The 21721-nt window shown below is 45.8% G+C and overlaps 1 protein-coding gene across 2 annotated transcripts in view; it reads left to right on the forward strand.

Annotated features, from left to right (window-relative positions):
- Nucleotides 1-218: 218 nt before the first annotated feature.
- The window catches only part of Agpat4 (1-acylglycerol-3-phosphate O-acyltransferase 4), a 113322-nt gene continuing 91819 nt past the window's right edge, over nt 219-21721 (forward strand). Inside the window, exon 1 of one of the 2 annotated variants that reach the window (XM_076926648.1) lies at nt 219-378. The gene's annotated coding sequence lies outside the window, so the exon portion shown is untranslated. Of the gene's footprint in view, nt 951-21721 lie in introns of both variants that reach the window. The other variant, XM_076926647.1, reaches the window with a different exon arrangement.

Consider the following 21721-nt stretch of genomic DNA (forward strand, 5'->3'; position numbering starts at 1 on the left):
TCTTAAACAGCGCGTATTTGAAGGGCACTTTAGGCACTCAGCGATTGAATTCACCTTTCCAGGAATATCACAGACTTGGCCTTTGCGCACTTCCAACAATCCTCCCTCCTTAAAGTTTCACGACTCTATTCGGTTAAAAAGATCTGCTCAGACCCTTGCTAATTTAACCGGCGTGTAAATGTCATGTGCATGTGTGTTGCCTGCTTGTGCGCACTCGCAGCAGTAGGCAGCCCTGGCACACGCTGGCACCCAGCTTTGGAGGGAGAGCATCCATCCACTGGAGCTCCGAGCATCCCAGGTCTACCAGTCCAAGTCTCAAGAACGCTGGGCGTGATCTTGGAAGGGGCTTCCGGGCTGGTAGAGTGGTGGCCAGTAGAGGTGAGCAAGGCCGAGAGTGAACGGGCTTCAGCCTTCATCCTGTTTTTTTGTTTGTTTTTTTTTTTTTTTTCCCCTGAAAGAAATGGCGCGCGGAGAGGACAGGCTGGGGCAATTTCCAGAACAGGAGACGGAGGTTTCTCAGGCCATATGCACGGGGACGGACGCAACAGGGCTCTAGAGCTGGGCGAGTGCTGGCAGGCCACTGGGATGGCTTTGTTATCCACGCGGGTGACTTCCCGATCCCAATCCCAATCTGACTCCAACAGGAGGCCGAGCCGGACACTTCCTTACACTCATTGGAAGAAGAGGGTGACTCATGTTACACAGGGTCCGAGCTTCCCTCCCAGTAGCTGCTAAGTCTTAGCTTTAAAAGGAAGTGACATGGGTGGGGAGAGACGTCAGCTGAGGACCACCTTTTTTCCCTTCCTGAAGGGTCCACCCCTTTGGGTGGAGTCTCGCTTTTTCTTTCCAGTGTTGGCTGACTTACAGCTTCTCTAAAGTAGAGGCAGTTTCTGAACCCTAGGCTTCTGCCTCGCCAGTGAGCACCAATGCAAAGAGCTGCTTGGAGCGAGGTAAGTGGTGTTGGTACCGTTTCCAGGCACCTTCTCCTGGGGTAGGGCGTGTGATGATCGGATGCCCTTCTCTAGCAGGGGTCCCTCTGCTCGGCTGGTTTTCCTGGTACTTTGGAGGGATAGGCTCGGAGCAGACTGGGATGCTGGTGGGGTTGGGGAGAATGATGCGGGGGAGCGATGGTTGGGGAGGCGGGGGAAGCACCGGGGCTCTGCGACCACTGCTTTGTGCCAGACTGTGAGGAGCTTTTGGGGGCTCTGCGAGCACCCTTCCAAGGGTGGAAGCATTTTCTTGGTTACTGCGAAGGTGTAAAGAATGCTCCTGTTACATAGCTGGGCTCTCTTTTGTGTTCGTGCAACACGTTCTTCTGTCTCTGGTGTTTCTATGACAACCACAAAAATATACTCCACCAAATACAGTCCCGATCTAAATTGATTTATTTGTATTTCCTTCCTGGGCTTGGTCTGGCTGGGCCTTGCTGGAACGCAGAGTGACTCTGTAGATACCCCCTCCTCTCGTTTTCATTTTGGTTTTTCCCTATCGCAGAAGGGCTGGGGGAGGGGAGTTGTCAAGGAAACAGGCATATGTAATCACCGCTTTATTTACTTAAATTTAAGCTTCTAGGTTCTCCATCAGATGTGGGGATTTTTTTAAAGGGGGTTCTTTGATGTTTATGAAGCTCTTCAGTATTAAGGGTAGTTTTTAGAAACTTAAATATTTCTTAAGACATGATTTTGAACAAACTAAGAAGGGAAGGTGGGTTTAACTCTTTATAGGATGCTACTGCTTTGAAATAAAGTTTTAGAAAGTACCCGATAATTCACACTGGTAAATATGTTATCAGCTGCTCAGCCTCACCCACAAGTCTAAACATGTATAAGATGAGTCTAGGTTCTATTCTGAACTTCATTTAGCCACAAATCAAAGTTCAGTTAGCGTAAGAAATGCTAAATACCCAGCAGGGTCTCTAGGGTATTATTCTTCTTTGGTGCTCTCACCTGGATTACCCAGTGTTTACCCTCTAGTCTTTCCAAACCTGGCCAGGATCTGCTCATCTGAAGTTATCAGTGAGCATCCTCAGCTAGGAGAAAAAAGTTATCTCAAGAGGAGGGAAACATCGTGTGGATGTGTGCATGTGTGTCTCTGTGTATAAGGACGACCAGCTTCTGGGCATGTGCGTCTCTGTATATCAGGGGTGGGTGGGCAAGGTTCCTATTTGAGAGAAAAAAAATTAGGAATTAAGAGTCCCAAGTTAGAGGTATGATATCCTCCTGGTCCACATAGGGAGAAAAAACAAAACAAAACAAAACCAAGCCTTTGGAAGAAAACTAAGATGTGAGAGGAAATTATCAACTACCCAGTAATAAGCAGAGGTAGATACAACTAGAAACAAATAGTCCGCCGGGCGGTGGTGGCGCACGCCTTTAATCCCAGCACTTGGGAGGCAGAGGCAGGCGGATTTCTGAGTTCGAGGCTAGCCTGATCTACAGAGTGAGTTCCAGGACAGCCAGGGCTACACAGAGAAACCCTGTCTCGAAAAACCAAAAAAAAAAAACAAAAAAAAAAAAAAACAAAAAAAAAAAAAACCAAAACAAATAGTCCATTGCTTAGAAGGCATCTAGGCAGGCCCATTAGCAGATGTGGTTTTAGGCGCTGCTTTTTTCAGTACCTCTGAAGAAAGCCTGATAATGGGACCTCTTCCTGTAATGTGCATGCCCAATACCAGAATTATCTCTTTAATGGTACCGATAGAGGCCTGTGTTACTGAGATTATCTGTAGTAAGAATTTAAAAGGCCTCAGGTTACTTCCAGGCTATTAAAGCCCAAACCATAGCTTAAAACCCTAGTCTCTCTGCTGTGTAGAAGCTGGAAGGACCAGAAGTTTCTAGAATGTTCCTTATCTCACCTTTGTAATCTCTGTCTTAAAAGCTGACCATAGTGCCAGAGGTCTCAACCATTTCAGATACAAAAGTTTAAAAGTTCTCTGCGACTGGGAGCTAAAGAATGGGGCACAAAATTAGAGGGCTGGGGTTGTTGCTGGGTGCTAGAAGACTTGCCTAGAAACCTTCAAAACAAACAAATCTAATCAGAGAAAAATGGAGTTAAAGACAAGAGAATTAGGTGAGGGGTACAGAGCATTAAAAAAAAAATAAACGTACTCACAATAATGATTCAACTTTCATTTTGCCAAGCACATGTTAGCATAGTGCTGGACAGGACAATGGACTTACCATCCGACTTTCCAAAGCTCAAGTCTCAGTGTGTCACTTACAGAGTTTCCAGACCCAGGACCCAACCCCAATGCAAAGAGATACTAACAAATAACCAAACAGACCAGACTGCTCTCTGATATCCAGATAAAGAGTGACTTGTTTAACCTGTGGGAGACAGCTGGAGCTGTGTGGAAACAAAGTACCCCAAGGTTCCTCCCAGAAGGCTAGGCTGTGTCATGACCCTGGCTGTAGCTTGGAAGCTCGGGAGGGCAGGGAAGGGGGCAGCCATCTTAATCATTCCAGCCATTGCCTCAAATCATGGTACTCAGAAGAGGAGTTGGTTAAGGCCACGTTTTCTGTAGCTCCTGATGTCTTCTGAAGGGAGGTCTGGTGGGCAGGGAGAGAGGCATGCCCATTTCTTAGTGGCTATTTACCGATGAAATACAGGTTAAGCCTTGCTTAGTAATATTCTACCATTAGGAGAACTTGGATGAGTTCAGTTTAGCATTGGAAAGCTAGCCTTAGACTCTGAAATTCGCTTTTCATTGAGTTCTGGGGAAGGCAAGTTCTCTGCCATGGCTGTGGGAAAGAAGGTGCTTGGGGTGGAGTTGGGGGAGGGGTTGTGACTTGTAGTTATTGTGTGTCTACTATGTGTCAGACACAACCCCGTTAAGCAGTTACAGTTTTAAACCACCTTGGGGGATGGGGAGGCTGGTATTAAGAGATTTCAAAGATTGGCCAATCTGTTTTGTTGTTGTTTTTTTTTTCCTCTCCTAGTGTTAAAATAAAAGAAAACGCCGTATGAGAGTAATTTATGTTGAACCTGCTTTATTTTTCCCAGAATGCATTCTTGCATCACGAAGATGTCTTGCCTATTTGCTCATTTTTTTTTTCTTTTCTTCTGGTGTTTTCCTAGACCCTAAGGCCTGTTATTGTCTATACTTCCAGCAACTCTGCATTCATTCATTCATTCATTCATTCATTCAAGCATCACGTCCCTTGTTGTAACACTACGTGCTATGGATATGTGCTACTGAGGTATCTCGAGCTGTCAAGGACCACGGCAAGCTCCCTTAGCCCTGGAGATAATGATAGAAACATTCATTAGCTAATAATGGCCTGGAACGTCGTTTCGGCAAACAATTTTTTAATATAGATTGCACTGGGCGGTGGGGGAGGAAGTGTTTATCTGCTGACTCTCATCCCACTTAAAGATTTCTTGTGTTTTTCTATATTGGTTGGGCGTAAGTCTAGGGAACCTCTGTTAATTAATATAACAGGAGGAAATGGGATTCTGGGTGCTGGCTCCACAGGGGAATAGACTATGCAGAGTAAAAGGGTGTCTAGTCTTGCTCTTTGTGGGGACTTGGCTCTTCCCAGCAGACACAGGATACAGGATTTTTTTGTTTTGTTTTGCTTTATTTTGTTTTGTAAGGCCTACTTGCTTCTAAAGTCTATGTCTATCAGTTTACTGTTTACAGTTTTCTTGTGTTCTTTGGAGCGTTCTTTCCATTACGAAAGGCTAGCACATGTGGTGTCAGTAGAAACAAGAGTCTAGACCCCTCACAGACCTCAGACATTCTGTAGCAACAATACCTCACCTCAGGACCACAGAGCATCCAGTAGCCTCTGCCCTACCTCAGTGTATTTCCGGGGCTCAGAAAGTTTTCTCAGTAGACTGATCTTGCTCTGTTATCTCCGCCTTCAGCCTAGAAGTGACATGACAGTGTGACAAAGTTCATCAGGAAGAACACCCTCCTCTGTCTGTCTGACCTTGGGGGAAAAACAGCAAGTCTGTCGTTATTTTAATCCCAGATGAGATTGGCCTCAAACTAACCTGCTGTCTCTGCTTGGTTTAGACACTGCCTCCGTGTTCTGAGCTCTTCTGCCATGGGTCTTAAAGTGAAGGCGTATCTTTGGCCTTCATGATGCTTTGAAGCTGGCACCAAAAGTCTTGCAGAAAGTAATTTCTCCCTCAGTCTTGGGAATGGCAGGTGACACAGATACACTGATAAGACTGGCCACTGTGTAGGATCCATGAGAGTGGGAGAGGCCCACCTTTGCTGAGGGCTTCCTATATCTCCAACTTTACACATACCAATTTGAGTTGTGCCCTTAACAAATTTACATGTAAAAACTACCATGACTGTCCATTGTTCAATAAAGATCAGTAAACTAAGGGACTCATCTGGGGTGGTAACAAGTAGCATTGAGGTTTGAACTTGGACTCTTGCTTTCTAGAGCCTTACCTCTGAGCAACAGATAGCCTCTCTTATCCTGGTATGGTGAATCTTCTCCTCTGGTCCCAAGTAGAGCCTAGAGCAATGGTTTTCAAACCTTCCTAATGCTGTGATCCTGTAACACATGTTACATGTTCTCATGATCCCCAGCTATAAAATTACCTTTTGTGGCTACGTCATAACCGTAATTTTGCTACTGTTAGGAACTGTAATGTAGATATTTTCAGAGACAGGTTTGCCAAAGGGGTTGCGACCTACAGGTTGAGAGCCACTGGACTAGAAGATGGTAGACATTCAGAATTTTTTGTTTTGTTTGTTTGAGATAGGGTTTCTCTGTGTAGCCTTGGCTGACCTGGAACATTCTGTAGCCAAGGCTGGCTGGGAACTCACAGAGATCCGCCTGCCTCTGCCTCCCAGTGCTGGATTAAAGACAAGTATCACTCCCCTACCCCCAACAATGCCCTTTTCAGGCAGTGGTAGAGATGGATTCTCCCTACCCTTGCTTTGTACATCTAGGAATCGTTCAACCAACTGAAATACATCCTCTGCCAAAGGAAAAGAAATGTTTATTTTTTAAAATGAACAAACCTCCTATGGAACTTCCCTTTCGTGCCTTTCATACTTATTTTTAAGTCGGCAGAAATGCCGAGGGACAGAGAAGTGTTTTAGAAGTTGAGAAACGGTGCATGTAAGACAAGCAACTGTTGGTTCTAGAGAGTGCCATCATAATTTTCTGGGAGATGGTTGGGGCAGGGAAAAGGGGCCTGTGATTTAAAAAAAAAAAAAAAAACCAAACAAACAAACAAAAAAAAACCAAAAACAAACAAACAAAAAAACATAGCTGAAAGACCTGGCAATGCGTATGGTAGAACTGCTCTCAAGACCTGTGTTTACCCCAGGAACCAGCCTCATGGAGTCACTTCTATCTAGTTAAGGACCCTGCCCCCGCCCTGGTCCTGTAGGCCATGCAGGGATGGATCCTGGTTTCCTCCTTGTTTGTTCATCACCCAGTTTCAAAGGCAGATTGTCATCCATGAAGATGCCGCTAGGCTTTATCTCTGACAGACTTTGAAACAAGAATAGGAGAAATGAATTGACCCAGGAGTGAAATCTGGTTTGCTTCCCATCTCCCTAGGCCCTGTGTGAGCAGTCAATTCCCCATGGGCAGGAGGTTAACCGAGACTGATGAAATTTTAAAGAACCAAGTGCATTTTCTTCCCTGGACGCAGCAGCTCAACACACACAATCAATGCAACTGTCAAAACCTTTGTCCTGGATCCCGGTTGGTTGTTAAGTCGTGCTAGCTCCTTCCTACGCTTATCTCTCACTGAGAGGAAAGGATAGGCAGGAAGGCTAAGAAGAAAGGATAGGCAGTTTATAGATTAGTGTTTCCTTGGTGTTGTGATAAAATGGCTCACTAACGCAATGTAAGGTTGGAAAGGTTTATTTTGGCTCACAGTTTAAAAGAGCAAAGTAGCAGCTATGGGCGGCATCTGGCTGTGATGCCTGTGTTTACATTCAGAAGGCAGAAAGACGGGGTGAGGGGGAAGCTTGGTGCTGACCTCACTTTCTCATTTTTATCTAGATCAGGGCTTTATGCCTGTGGAAACAAGCTGGCCACGTTTAAGGTGGTTCTTCACATCTCTGTTAACCCCACCTGCAAACTCTGTCATCCATTTGTCACCAAGGTAATTAATTCTAGGTCCTGTCAAGGCGACGGTCGCTATAAGCTACCACAGCTCTCTCAGTAGCCCGGATTCCATCTCTCTCTTTCCCTGACCTTCTCCAGCAATCCTTCCCAAAAGAGCTGTGGACCCACAATTACGACACGAAACAGTCACTTTCTTTACGTCCCTACCTTAGTTACTGTGCTGGGTTCTTACGGACAGGACAGTGTAGACTTCTCAAGGGAACCACAGAATATGGCAGCCAGCATGGATCAGGTGTTCTTGGCTGCAGAAAAGATGGTCACAAGGTTGTCACATTTTCCTATCTGTGTGCCTCCCAGTCAGGCCCTCCCACACAGCATTCCTTAAAGGAAGCCTCTGTTGACATTTGGGGCCAACTAACTTGTGTTTGCAGGGCTGTTCCTTGCAGGGTAGGCTGATAACAGCCTCCTTGGCCTTTGCCAATAGCTGCCAGGAGTAAGTTTTCCCACTGTGATCATAACAACCTAGAATGTTCCAGAAATTGCTAGATACATCCTTCAGGGATAACATCTCCCCTAAAGTGGAGAGCTGCCGTGTAAGAGAATTTCTACCAATGATTTCTGTATACTGAAATTCATTGGTTTGCTCCCTGGCTCAAAGGAAACAATTTATCAGGGGCTAATTTGTCTAAGCCCAGCCCACATAGATTTTTTTTTCCCAAACAAATTTAAATTCCTAGATACTTTGCTTAAGAATTGAAAACTAACTGGGCTACACCGGAAAGCAGATGTGCAGTCAACAAATCCATATTGAAACAATTCACACCCTCCATCCAGGTAACCTCCTTGTAGTAGTGTTAGGTGTCAGTCACCTGGGCTGCTAGAAGAGCAGCTGGGGGCTGGGTTGTCAGACAAAGCTCTGCTAAGCACCTACCACTGTTCAGGTAGATCCCAGCCCTGCTGGAGTCAGGAACCACCTCCATCCTGTGAAATAAATGGATGTCATAGGACTGGGGAAGCCAGTTTGCAACCTTTCCTCTGCCCTCTTCTGCACATTGATCTTATGCCTCCTTGAATGTACCAGTCAGCTGCCAAGTCTGTTCCACTGCCCACTCCAACTGCAAGCCTTTCTTTCCCTCTGGCCTTGACCCTGAGCTGACCACACAAGGGCCTCCCTGGACTGCCTTGCAAGTCTTGTAGCCTTGAAGCCTCAACTTCCAATGACTGGGAGATACCGAGCTTCGTGGACTAGCTCTGGTAGACACCGGGTTCGTGTCTCCTCACCTCCCCATCTGTCATTCCAGCCTTGAAGACTTGTGTGAGTAGGACAAGTGATGGAATCCACCATCCCAGGTGATTCTATCCTCTTACAACATTTCTGGTCAAATCCTTGGACTTAGGCTGCCCTTTGCGTACCACAGGGGTTCAGGGTTGAAGGAACCAGACATCATTGGTGTCCTGGAGAAGGGCAATAGCCTACATAGATCACTTTTTCACCGTGAGATGAGAAGCATTCGTAGAGCCCTGTGGGGGCCAGCAATGAGGCCTGCCGGTCCACCCCCCGCCCATTGTTCTGTCTGGAAATGCTTCCAAGAGATACCTACTCTGTCTCTTCCTAGTCTACTTGCTCTTTCTGAACCAAGGTAACCAGTCTCCATTGTTTTTCTGTCACTGTGATAAAGTACTCTGATAAAGACAACTTAGAGGAAAAAGGGTTTACTTTGCCTCACAGTCCCTCCAATACAAGGAGTCAAGGCTACAGTAGCCTTCTGAAGTAAACGGTCTTCATGCACCTGCAGTCCAAAGAGGGCAAAGAACGCACTGTCACTCAGCTCTCTTCTGTCATACAGTCCCCTGTTCTAGCCAGGAAGAGGACAGCTTAGAATGCCCACTGAACTCCACTTCCTCATCTCCATCCCTACAGTCTACTGTCCCAGCCAGAAAATGTCCCCAAGCACAGTGGACGTGTCTTTCTAACGCAGCTAACGCAGTCAAGATAATCTCCCATAGGCATTGATAGTTAACACTAACCATCCATCATAGATGTTAAGACACCATGCAGGAGAGGAATGTGTCTGGGTGGCAGAGGGGACTGTACAACAGGCAAGCCTTGAGAGGTGCTGTGGCCTAGGAAGTAACATAAGGCTGTCCCGGTGGGAAGTACACACTTCAGTGAGGCCTCACCAGGCCGGTGGAGGAAGGGAGGAAGCAGGTCAGAGAATCTGGGAGTTGGTGACTGGTTGTCTTGAGGGCCTCTTTGACACTCTGGAAAAAAGGGAAGGTTTTGTATGTTGTTCTTTCCAGCTTCTACATGTCATGTTATGCTCTGTCCTGCCACGTAGTCACTTGACTAAGCAATGTCCCTCAGACAACGCTCACTAGTTGGTGAACATTTTGCATAAGTGCGTGTCAACTTATCCTTTCTCCCAGCACCTGTGAAGGTTCTGTATTATTTTCTCTAGCTTGACATGAAGTTGATGCCCTTTGGTTAATGAGCTGAAGTCTCAGTGCTAAGAATACTCAGGCGCCCCAGCTTGGCTCTTCAAGGCATTATAAAATGACGGCACACACTTGCATCGCACAGCCTCGGCATCTTTGTCGGGTTTCTCCTGCTGTGAAAAAGACTTCTCTTAGATGCAAAATGGACAGAGACTTTTGTTTTCCATCTCACCCCACTGACTCATGGGAAAGATTTTTTGAAAAAAAAAAAAATCACATAGACCAAAGCACATAATGAATATTTTGAGGTGTCAATTAAATCCCAATTTGGACTCCTGCTATAGAAGACTAACAGGTTAACATTTTAGTGAGTTTGGGAGAGATGACAATGGCAGGTTCTGAGCTTGCCCAGCTGTTTATTTATTAGTTCCAGTTTTTGCTTCATTGACACCACCCCCTCCTTCTCCCTTCCTTGTCTCCTCTTCCATGGCTGAATTGTGGTCTCTGGGCCTCGACAACTCCCACCTTGCTTCCTTCCCTTCCTTAGCTGCATACTCTGTAAGGTCAGATCCAGCTGTGTCCTGGGGATGCTGAGCCAGCTTCCAGTTGAGCTGATGTTTTTTCCAACAGTGCTCATTATTAAGTTTCCACCTGCCAGTCAACAGAGCCAGTGATGTGACACAGACGCTCCATTACGGAGAACCAGGGATGACGCCTGGTTTTTAATTTACCCACTCTTGGAGCAGCATCCACATACACACGGAGCCTTTTAGGGGCCATGAAGAACAGCAGCGTGCAGAGGGAAGCAGAGCTGGGACATGCAGGCTAGGTTTGGCCCCATGAAAATAGCCTTCAACTCACTGCCCGTGAGACCTTGAACACTCTGACTGGGAGCTGCTCCCTGGCACATACTGCCACTGGCACAGGGGGCTGGCTCATCTGATGTCCCTGTGAGTGCCGCCTTTGTTTCCTGCGTGGTCAGCAAGGAGTCCAGGGTCAATGGAAACTTTGTAACCAAGGCTCCCGTCTCTGGGGCCATCTGTGCTGTACAGAACGAACTTGGGCCACTCTCTAAGGGCTCGTGTGGAAAGGTGAAAGCAGCCAGCTGTGGCTTTATTTTCAGTACTCTGGAGGCAGAGACAGGAGAGTCAGAAGTTCAAGGCCATCTCCAAGTGCATACAGCTTTTGAGGTCCATAAGATCCTGATTATTACAGCCAAAAGCTGGCCTATGGTATGACCCAGCGGGTAAAACTGCCAAGCCCAGTGGGACCTGCGTTCTATATGGATGAGAGAGAGAGAGAACCACCTTCTGCAGTATTACCTCTGATATCCTCATGCTTGCTGGAGCGTGCGTGCCCCACCCCCCAGATAAATAAATCCTGGAGAAAAGGCAACAACAACAAATGAAAACAAGGGTAGCCAAAGCTCTTGGTACCTAGTTAAACACACCCCCCCACCCCCCACCCCCACCCCGTTAGAAGACTATTTCAGGAAATTTTTGAGGCGAAAACTAAGTTGGATGGTCTCTTGGTGACTCTGGGAAGGCACAGATGTTTGCTTTTCATTCCTGTCTCTCTGTCATCTATATCCAGGTGGCTAGTCTGAGTCCTAGAAGAGGCAGTGAGGTTGCATGGGGCAGTCACCCCAACACTGTTCTTGCCCTGTCTGCTTTTCATCCCATGCCTCTCTTCTGCCAATGAAACATTTAGTGGAGGTTTGTTTTTTTTTCTCTCGCCTTGTCTCCGGTCTCCTACTTTTTAGGCCCTTCCCCATTTCTGCTAGGATGGACCCCTCCTGGGCTATTCTAGGACATGCCATGTTCTTTCTGAGCTCCAGTAATCCTGTCACCACGGACAGAGATTGCTCATGTTGTGATGGCAAGCTGTTCTTGGGTTCTAGGGTCCTGCTCTGGAGTCAGGGTCAGTACCTTCACACTATAGCTTCCTCAGGCACTGTGAGCTTAGGGCGTCATGATGTAAGAATGCAGAAACAGCCAAGGGTCCACTCATAAGTAAAGAGAAAAGGGGGAAAAAGAAACCAGACCAGTCTCATCACAGGAACACCCGTCTTGCCCTGGTTTTGTCTTGCCCTTGCTTGTTTCCTGGAGTGTTTTTAATAGGGTGGAAAGTTCCAGTAGTCTCGAAATGTGTTTCTACGATCAATATACATTCCCAGACAGAGGTATAGTAATATTGCTGATGTATGGAAGATATAGCTTCTCCACGCTGCAGTGCTGGCTGCTTTGGTGGAAGGTGGAACATCCACCTTCTGAACCCAGGTTTGTTGGTAAAGCTGTCTCCATCAGGTAGGTGAGCATGGCTCCTGCGCTCTGTTGTGGTCACACTAGTGGGAGCTGCATCCCTGCATCCCTGCATCCCTGCATCCCTTTAGAACAGTGGGTGGAAGGGACAAACCATCACTAGTTCAGAGTATTTGTCATCAGCCCTGGGCAGTCCTGGGGCGGAGGTCACACATGTTCGTTTGAATGAGTTTCTGACTTTCAGGTGGTGCAGGTGAACTTTATGGTAGTTACAGGTGTCATCCTGGCTGGTCAGATTGCAGGAAGAGTGGCTCAGTTAAGGTTGGGGTAAGTTCATAGACTCGTCAGCTGCTCCATCACTGTGTAGGATCCAGCCTTTTGGGCAATGCACTACATCTCCTAGTCCTGAAGTTCTTTATGGTCCTTGAAAAGGAGCCTTCTTCCTTGGGCAGGCCCCAAATCTTCCCAGCCCATCCCGCACTGAGTCTCAAGTTCACTAGGTTTCTCGTGTGCCAAGTTTGTGGAGGGTGCCCACAGGCCTCCAGGAATTCTGGCCTTTCTAGTTCATGACCCCGAGGCAGCTGGACACCTAGGAGGTAATTGTGGTGTGGCTAGTTTTAGAGATAAGAGCTCACTGTGTAACCCAGGCTAACCTTGTTCCTACTCTGCAGCCAGGGCATATTTTAAGGAACAGAATCAATTTAAGTTTCCATCTGGAACATCGCCAACTGCCTTTGAGAATTTATGGGGACTTTACCTTGGGTACAGATACAATCCCCTTGTCTCGTGTACTGGAAGAGTCATGAGTAGCACCTTTATCCCAGTATGGGGGTTAGATTCAGTATGTGGCTGTCACCGGGGACAGCCAGATTATATGGTGCAATCTCAGTACAGAAAGGATGACTCTGCATCAAAACTTGAGACACCCAGTTTCACTGTGCCGATGGCTGATAACACTGTGCTTTCTGATTGGACATCGTGCCAGTTTCACCCGCAGGAAATTTGTTTTCAGACAGGAAAGGATGGGCCTGAGTGAAGGTGGATTCCTGCCGTCTTGACTCCCCTCCCCCCCCCGCCCCCTCAATGTTCCTGCAAAGACAGATCATTGTTAAAGAGCAGGAGGCCCCAAGATCTTCATCTGGAGCCTCTGGCTTCTTAGTCTTTGGGATGTTTTAGGGAAACTGGCAAAATGGCACAAGGCTAGAGATGGAAAAAAAAAAAAAATGCCCCATTTCAAATATTCAGGAGTGTAATCGCCAGAACTGTTGCAGAGTGCTAGACCCTTCCAGACCAGCACTGCACACTCCAGAACTAAGTCCTGATGGTTTGAGCTCCTTTATGCCATCAGGGCTGTTATTGGTGAGTCACTTGAGACGATGCCAAAGCAAGGCTGTTGTTTCTGTACCAGCATTTGACAGACTGCATCACCTGCTAACATCCTGTGTGTAAAATCAGAGCGTGGGAGGCCAGGTGGATGAGAGCTAGGCTTCCGTTTGCTTCCCTTAAGAACCAGCCGATGGGATAAGGTTGTCTTGGCCTGTTTTCTCTCTCCTGTTGTTCCCATTCTTTCTGGTCCTTTTACATCTGTGTGAAGGAAATTAATTGGACTTCTCATATTCAAAGATTTCATCTTGATGTTGAAATTTCAATCATTTAAGATGCTGTCTTCCTTTTGTTGGTTCATTTAAGTTATTTATTATATTTGTTTTGTCTTACTCTGTGTGCATGTGCATGTACACCTGTGTGTGTATGTGTGTATGTATGTGTGTGTGCACATGTGTGTACACACCATGGCACACGTGCAGTCAGAGAGCAGTTAAGAGCATTGATTATCTCCTTCCACCATGGGGGTTATGGGGATCGAACTCAGATTGTTATGCCTAAGAACATGTCACTTCCTTTCTCTCTGAGTCAGCAGCTGTCAACCTTCCTAAAGCTGGGAGGACCCTTTAATTCAGTTCCTCATGCTGTGGCGACATAGCCATAAAATTATCTTCATCGCTACTTTGTAACTAATTTTGCTACTGTTATGAATCGTAATATAAATATCTGTGTTTTCTGATGGCCTCAGGTGACCCCTGTGAAAGAGCCATTCATCCCATGAAAGGGCCACGATCTATAGGTCAAGAAAGAGTGCTATAAGTAATGTCGCTGGTCCTCAGTTAAAAAGTTTTTATGGCTTTATTGGGATAAGATTTTTTTCCCCACCATAAAATACAGCCATTTGAAGTGTACAGTTTATTGAGTCTGGGAGAATCATGTACTTACTATGAAACCATCACCAAAACTTTCTGTTACTCCCTAAGTCCCTTGTACCCCATCAGGTGATCCTCCCAAAGATCTCTGGGTCCAAACCACCAGGGGCCCAGGATTTAACTCTATATTTGCCTTTTTTGGGCTATTGTATGCCAGTGGGCCAACTCTGCCGTATTCTGATTCTAGCTCAGCTCATGCAGCAGGAATCTTCGGGGTCTGCTGTATCTCACATGGCATGATACTTGCTTCTTTAGCCATAGTGAGCAGTACCACAGTGCAGGTATTTCATATCTCAGTCACTCAGTAGCTAGTTTATATCCGGAGTTGGTTTAGTGTTTACCTAATTGTAATTTTGCTGCCCTTATCTCTTATCCAGAATTATATTAGAAGCGAGGTGTGGTTGTTTGAATGGGTTCGGCCACCCATAGACTAGTGGTTGGAATAGTTAACCCACAGGAAGTGACACTATTGGGAGGTGTGGCCTTGTTGGAGTAGGCATGGCCTTGTTAGATGGGGTGTGTCATCGTGCGGTTGGGCTTTGAGGTTTTATATGTATGCCCAAGTCTGGCCAGAGTGTCTTCTGGCTGGCTTTGAATCAAGATATAGAACTCTCAGTGCCATGCCTGCCTGGATGCTGCCATGCTTCCTGCCATGATGATAATGGACCGAACCTCTGAAACTGTGAGCCAGCCCCAACCAAATGTTGTCCTTTTTAAGAATTGCTTTGATCATGGTGTCTCGTCACAGTGATGGTGTAGAGTGAAAAATTATAAAGGCCACTTTATGAAATATGTGTAGATTTTTCGCCTTACAGAACTCGGAACTGAAAATAAGATTTCAGGCCTTCACATTCCAGGTGAAGGACACTTGCTGGATTACATTCCCCAAGCCTCGCCCAAGGCAGGAAGGCATTCCTGATTACAGATAAAGATGCTACCACCTAGGTGGGGCCATAGCCCTATAGCCGGAAAAAGTAAAGATAGTAATCTGAAATGGCAGGATAGGACACAATAGCATGGTGAAAACCACATTTTTGAGAAGAATGAGTGTGCAGAGTGATTTTCACATGACTCTAGATCATTTGGGCTGGATTCCTCTGAAATGTTCCACTGTTCTTGGTTACCCCTCCCTTGGTCTTCCCAGTGCTATGTTCAAAATTTGTAAAACAACCAATCATGTGTAAGCGCGCGAAAATGCCTTCCTCCCTCCACCCCATGCTATAAAAGACCCTTTAACCCACCACACGTGGCCAAAAACCCTGCTCTTGGAGCTAAAGAGCTTGTCATTTTTGACCGCCGGCTCCTCCCCTAATAAACCTCTGCTGATTGCATCCAGGTATGGTTTCTTGTGATTTTTGGGTGGTCGCGATTCCGGAGGCTTGAGGAAGGGTCTTCCGAGTATGGGGGTCTTCAATGGAACCCTAACTACAACCGAAGTGTCACTCATTTTGCCACCTCACCTCCACCCCAGCACCCTTTGTAGAAGACACGCATTTCTTTACTGAGGGCTGAGAGGGACAGCTGGAGCAGCTTCCTCTACAGAGCCACTGCGGAGGTCATCAGATGCAAGGAGCTCCAACAATTTTTGTCGCTGTACCTTATTGGCTTGTGAGTTGGGGGTCTCATATAGTCCGGGCTGGTCTTAAACTTCGTATGTAGCTAAAGATGACCTTAACCTATCACTCATCCTGTCTTTACTTCCCGGGTGCTGACATTGTACGTACAGCACCGTCCCCAAATATTCAACAGCATGCTTTGAGTTTGATGCTATAGTTAGGCGTCTGGGGAAGTAGTGGGAAGTCTCTCAGACATAAAACTAGAAAAGGGGACATTGGTTTTTAACTTCTATTTAGGGTCCAATTTAGCTCCTAGCTAGTATATATGAACATAGTCCATTATTTACCTCCCTGCTGAGAATCCATGCTTCCTCTGTGTCTCTGTAAGACAAGCCTTAGCTTACCAGGACCCCCTGAGTGAACCACATGGAGCCAGGAATCGATGCAAAAAGCAAGAGGAATTTATGGTTCCAATGTGTCAACCTCTGGATATTGGGGTCATCCTGCACCTGAAGGACAGGTGGTGACCCCGGGCAGCCCATTTGGCCAGTTTTTATACAGTTTTTAGGGCAGCAGCCATTAGTCACAATGTGATTGGCAGAACAGTATGACTTTTTAAACTGTTCTTTAGGGAATAGGTAGCTAGGACTTACTTCACTTGTCTGTAGGTGGCAAGGGTTGGTCCTTCCTGAGGAATGTGTCTACTGTGCTCTAGGCCCTCCCTGCCCGCAGGTGGGTTCCTTCCCCTGTGGTCTCAGGAATGTTAATCAGCCTCTCCCTTCTATGGGAGCAAGTGTCCCCTGACTGAGGAATGTTAAATAGCCTCTCCCATCTGGAGAGTGTCCCAGGACCTTTCTAAAGTTCTTGAGTTGACCTTTTCATCTCCTGGGTGCCTGGATCGCTGGCCCCAGGAAACTGACTCTAGTGACTCTGGCCATCAGAAGGCAACTTCCTCCCTTTCTTTTTCCTCACATATTTGAGTCATGAAGTGTCTTGTGAGTTGCACCCCATCGAGTCTGGTGAATACAGTCACCCATTGCATTCATTCCTGAACACCGCTTTTACCTTGGGGGATGGCAGAGAATTTAATCTCAGGTTTTCAGAGTGGCCTCCCGTGAAGGGAAACAGTCCTGTGACCTGGCCAAGTTTTCCTTTGAGACTTCTTGCCAAGCCTGTTTTTTCCTCAATGGAGGCAATTGCTGGTTGGCACACAGGCCTCTGCTTGGCTCACTCTTTGGTAGACTGTCTGCAGAGTCACCGTAACGTGGCACAGCCTTTCCCACCTGCTGGCTGTGCTCGGGGTCAGGGTGACGTTGGATGGACAATGTTTGTTTTTGCTCCAGTTTCACAGAGGCTGTGTGAGTGTGGGGAGGTCCATTTTTCCGTCCAAAGGTGCTTTGACAGTGTTGACATCCACCAGGGCTCTTGCTATGTCATGGCTAAGGATGGATGGATGCCTTCTTCCTGGTAACTGGAATTCCCTCAGGTCCTTCTGCATGAGGCTTCATTCATTTGCTTTGTTTAACTCATACACTAAACCATATCTGCCCACTTCTCCATGTGGACCTAAGCCGCTTGTGCTTATGGCTTTTCTTCTGTAAGACCAGTAGGGTGTGTGTATGCGGATATACATCTGTGCATGTGTGTGTAATATCCAGAGGTTGACATCAGCCATTTCTTTGCTTGCTTCTCAACCTGAATTTCTTGAGAACAGGGTCTCTCAACAAACTTGAGGTATGTTCATTATACCAGGCTGGCTGGCTAGCAACTCTGGAGACTCATCTGTGTTCTCATCCCAAGCACTGGATTGCAGGTGCACACCGTTGTATCTCCCTCTTATGTGAGTGTTGGGGCTGTGGACTCAGGTCCTCATGCCTATGTGGATGGTACACCTGAGCCATCTTCCCACTGGAGCCCTGGAACATCTATGGATCACATGTGATATCAGCCGTTTTAGCACTGCCCTGCAGAGAGCAACAATGGGCTGTGGTGTCCTCTACCACTTGAGAAGTTTGTGAGGTATGGTCATCTGTGTTTCTAGAGTCTCGAAGCTGCCAGAATTTGTTTTCAGCACTGGAGTTCTGAGAAGGGCGGGAACGACAGCCAGAACAGGCTTGCTTTCAGCACTGGGCTCGATGTGACTTTCATTCTGGCTATTGGGCAATGATTGTTAATGAAATTACTATATTAGCATAGGGCTCAGAGCCAAGGCTTACGAGAGGAAGTTCTAAGTCCTCTCAGTAAACCTCAGGGTTTGCTAAATCATACCACTGAGACAGGCCAAATGAAACAGTGCCTCAAGGTTCTGGAAGAAGCTTTTTTCCTCTGTGCTTTGACCTCAGTTATGTTCCTGTGAGCAGGAAAGTGCTGTCAGGCACACAGTAGGTACTGCATAAATGTTAGTTGAACAGATTGCGTGTGGGTGCAGACATACATAACTTTAACCATCCATGGTATTTCCACTGGTACTCTTAGTCTGTCTTCTCTGTGTTTTTGTGAGTCAAGTCAGGAGGAGGGCTGAAAGGGGAAGCAAGGGTCTGAGAGGTTTATTAAGGTCCAGACAGCACGGAGTGAGTGACTGAGGAAATCAAGTCGGAGAGCTTCTCTGGGCCTTTTCCTTCTTTACCCGCAAAATGTACATATGAATAAACCTAGAATAACAGATCACAAAGCGATCATCAAGTGATGGCTAGGAACTTGCTCACGGGCGTTAAAAATGCATTGTGATGGGTTAAGGCTCACCTGTAAAAGCACTGGTTCCTCTTGCAGAGGACCTGGATTCGGTTCTCAGCACCCATATGGCAGCTCACCCGTGACATCAGTTCCAGGGGACCCAATGCCCTCTTTGTACTCCTACGGGGACTGTATGGATATAATGCATATGCATGTGTGTGCCCCACAAATAAATATAGTAAATATCTTTAAATTCACTGTAAATTTTTGAGCCTTAAAATTTTAAATATAGTGACTAAATGATAGGTAATTTTGGAAAATTAATTGGGAAATACAGAGAAGCAAGAAGGGAATGAGTGAGCATATGAACATCCAAGATCCCCTGGAGTGTGGCTTTTTAAGAGGAAATTGTTAATGGGTGTAAAGTTGGAGGATGACATGGTGATTCCAGGTTCATTACTGCATTGCCCATGGCAGTGGGGAAAAAAGGAAATATTCACCAACGTGGGAAGAGATTTTACTGAAATCCTTCTAAAGAATATTCTATTGTTAAAATACTAGAGCAGGCTGTGGAGATAGCTCAGTGGTTAAGTCACTTCCAGTGTGAGTTTGAAGACCTTATTTTGGATTCTCAGAATCCATGCAGATGTGGTGCGTGTGTGGTGACCCAAGTGGAACTCAGGAGACTGGGGATCCCCAGAGCCAGTTAGGTAGGGAAAAGCCCTGGCTTTGATTGAGGAACCTGCCTTATTGCATAAGGTGGAGAAACAGCAACCGTAATTCCCGACATCTACCTCAGATCTCACAGGAATCCACACAAGTGTGCCCACACACATACTGTAAAACCCAAATGAAAAGGACCTCACCGATCCGTGGAGAACTGCAGACGCACCCCAAATGAGAAACACAACTTGATGCAAATCGCAAGAGGTTTACTGGCTAGCCAGGGCTGTCTTTCCTTCAAGCCCTTGCAGGGGCAGCAGAATTCAGCAAAGAACAAAAGAAGTTTACAGCTTTTAAGGGGGAATCTACAAGCCAGGTGGGGGTGGAGTTAGGGAAGGGGGAAGGCTGAGAGTGGAGTTAGGGAAGGAGGAAGGAAGGGGAACAGGTCACTAGGTCATCGATACATTTGATCTCAAATTCTTAAGATGGATGGTGTGTCACTTTATAATTGGCTATTTCGAACTAGTTTCACACTATATATCATGAGCTCCAGTTCAAGGGGGTCAGGCTAATCTTGAACTTTTAGCATCCTGGCACCAATTGTCTCAGGGCTGTTAGTTCAAAGCGTGGCCAGGCTAATCTCAGGCCCATAGCATCCTGACACCATACATCTTAAGGTTTGTTTAGTTAGGGCCATCTGTTCAAATGGTCAGCTAATTTCCTGGGACTGAGGCAACACAGTGTTTGACTTACAGGTTTTTATGTCTTTGCTTTTAAGAGTAGGGTTCAGGGGATCAACTTATGATTTTTCTATCTTTCAATACAAAACATACAAAACTGGTGCCGGGTAGGTAAAAATTTAAAAACAGAAAACAGAGTTAAACTATGGAAAAGGAAGGTTAGAAAAGTGACTATTTCCTCGTTTTTTTTTTTTTTTTTTTTTTTTTTCTTTTTCTTTTTTTTTTTCCCAGACTGAGAAATCAGAGTGGAAAGAATAGCTTTCTATGCTTAAACCTGGTGAAAAACAATAGGTTATTTTTCTGCCGCTGGTGAAATGGGTCAATTTAAACCAGATTAGTTTATATTAAAGGCAGGTTTATTGGGAAGCTGCTCTCAGGTGGGGGAGTTCACTGGCCCCAAGGATCAATGCCAGGGAAGTTGCTGTGGGTAAAGGTAGGGGCTAAGGGAAGGGGTGTTAGCAGGGAGAGAACAGGACCAGAGAGGAGAGACCAAAACATCTGGATTATATAGGGAAAGGCCCTATATAATCCAGGGTTGGGGGTAGGGTATGCCAGGTAGGGACTGAGGGATGCTGGGAGAACCTGGAGGCCAGGTCTGCTTTGGTATGTAAAATATGCACCTTAGTCCCCACCCACCCCTGCCTCCAGAAACCAAACAAAAAAAACCATCACCCTTTTTACCTCATAATTGGTTAAAGTCCCCCTAGAGACCCAAATAAAAGCTAACAAACTGAAAGAAGTTCACTTTAAATGGTATAGGCATATCATACAAAGAGCTTGGTTTTTTATTTTTTTTTTTTTGAGACAGGGTGTCTTTATGCAACTCTGGTCTTGGAACTAACTATGTAGACCAGGCTGGCCTTGAATTCAAAGATACCATCCTGCTTCTCTGCCTATGCCTCCCTGTTTTGAAGAGGCAAGAGATTAATGAGTGTGAGGATTCAGAGTTCAAGGTCAGCCTGGGCTACATTTGGACTTATTGTCTCAAAGGACAGAACAAAAAGCAATTGAAACACAAGGTCCAAGATTTAAGGTATGAAGAAGTCAGGCATTTACGATTGTTGCCAGTAATCAGGAGAACAGTTACGTTATCATAAAAAGTAATTAGACAGTGTACACTGGGACACTTTCAAATGATTGTGTTTCAAAACTACAGTCCCGGAAGACATAGCCCAGAAATCAGGGGAAAGAAAACCTTTATGTCCACAATGTTGACCACTTTGTTATTTATTCTCGAAAAACAAAGACAAGCCGGGCAGTGGTGGTGCACGCCTTTAATCCCAGCACTTGGGAGGCAGAGACAGGTGGATTTCTGAGTTCCAGGCCAGCCTGGTCTACCGAGTGAGTTCCAGGACAGCCAAGGCTATACAGAGAAACCCTGTCTCGGAAAAACAAAACAAAACACAACACAACAACAACAACAACAACAACAAAACAAAAACAAAAAAAAGAGAAAGAGAGAGAGAAAAGAAAAAAGAACAACAGAAACAAAGCTGGATAAGGAAGTGTATTCTTCTAGGTTCAGAACTGAAGCAGAAGGATCCCAGAGTTCAGGCCAGCCTGGGCTACATAGTGAGTTTCAAGTTATCCTGGGCTATTCCACAAATTTGTCTCATAAAAGAAAGGAGAAGAAAAGCTTAAATACACAATGACAAACAGCGAGGTAGTAATTCAGCTAGCTTAGTGTGGCTGCTACACAGACAGTTATATATTATGGTAAAAGAAAGAACGTTTCAATTACTTAAATAGTACTTAATCGCAAGATTGTAACCATGTTTTAAAAACAAAGTCTTTTAGGATGGGCAAGGGGTTATCTAGTGAAGAACAAAACAAGGTCTTCTAGGATGTCCAAATGTGGTTAACAAGCTCAAGGTAGATTTTGGTTCCTGTATCTTAAAGCTTTGCAAGTTCCCTAGTGTATGTGGATAATAATAATATCATCATAATAATAACGAGGATAATTTCCAAACATTCATGACTACAGGACTTGGTAAGCACTCCCACATATAGTATAGGAGCCTCTGCTTTCACCAGATCTATTTGTATTTTAATGAAAAACTCTTTTTTAAAGGGCGAGTCTGTCCG

Source organism: Arvicanthis niloticus, chromosome 28, assembly GCF_011762505.2.
Source record: "Arvicanthis niloticus isolate mArvNil1 chromosome 28, mArvNil1.pat.X, whole genome shotgun sequence".
NCBI lineage: Eukaryota > Metazoa > Chordata > Mammalia > Rodentia > Muridae > Arvicanthis > Arvicanthis niloticus.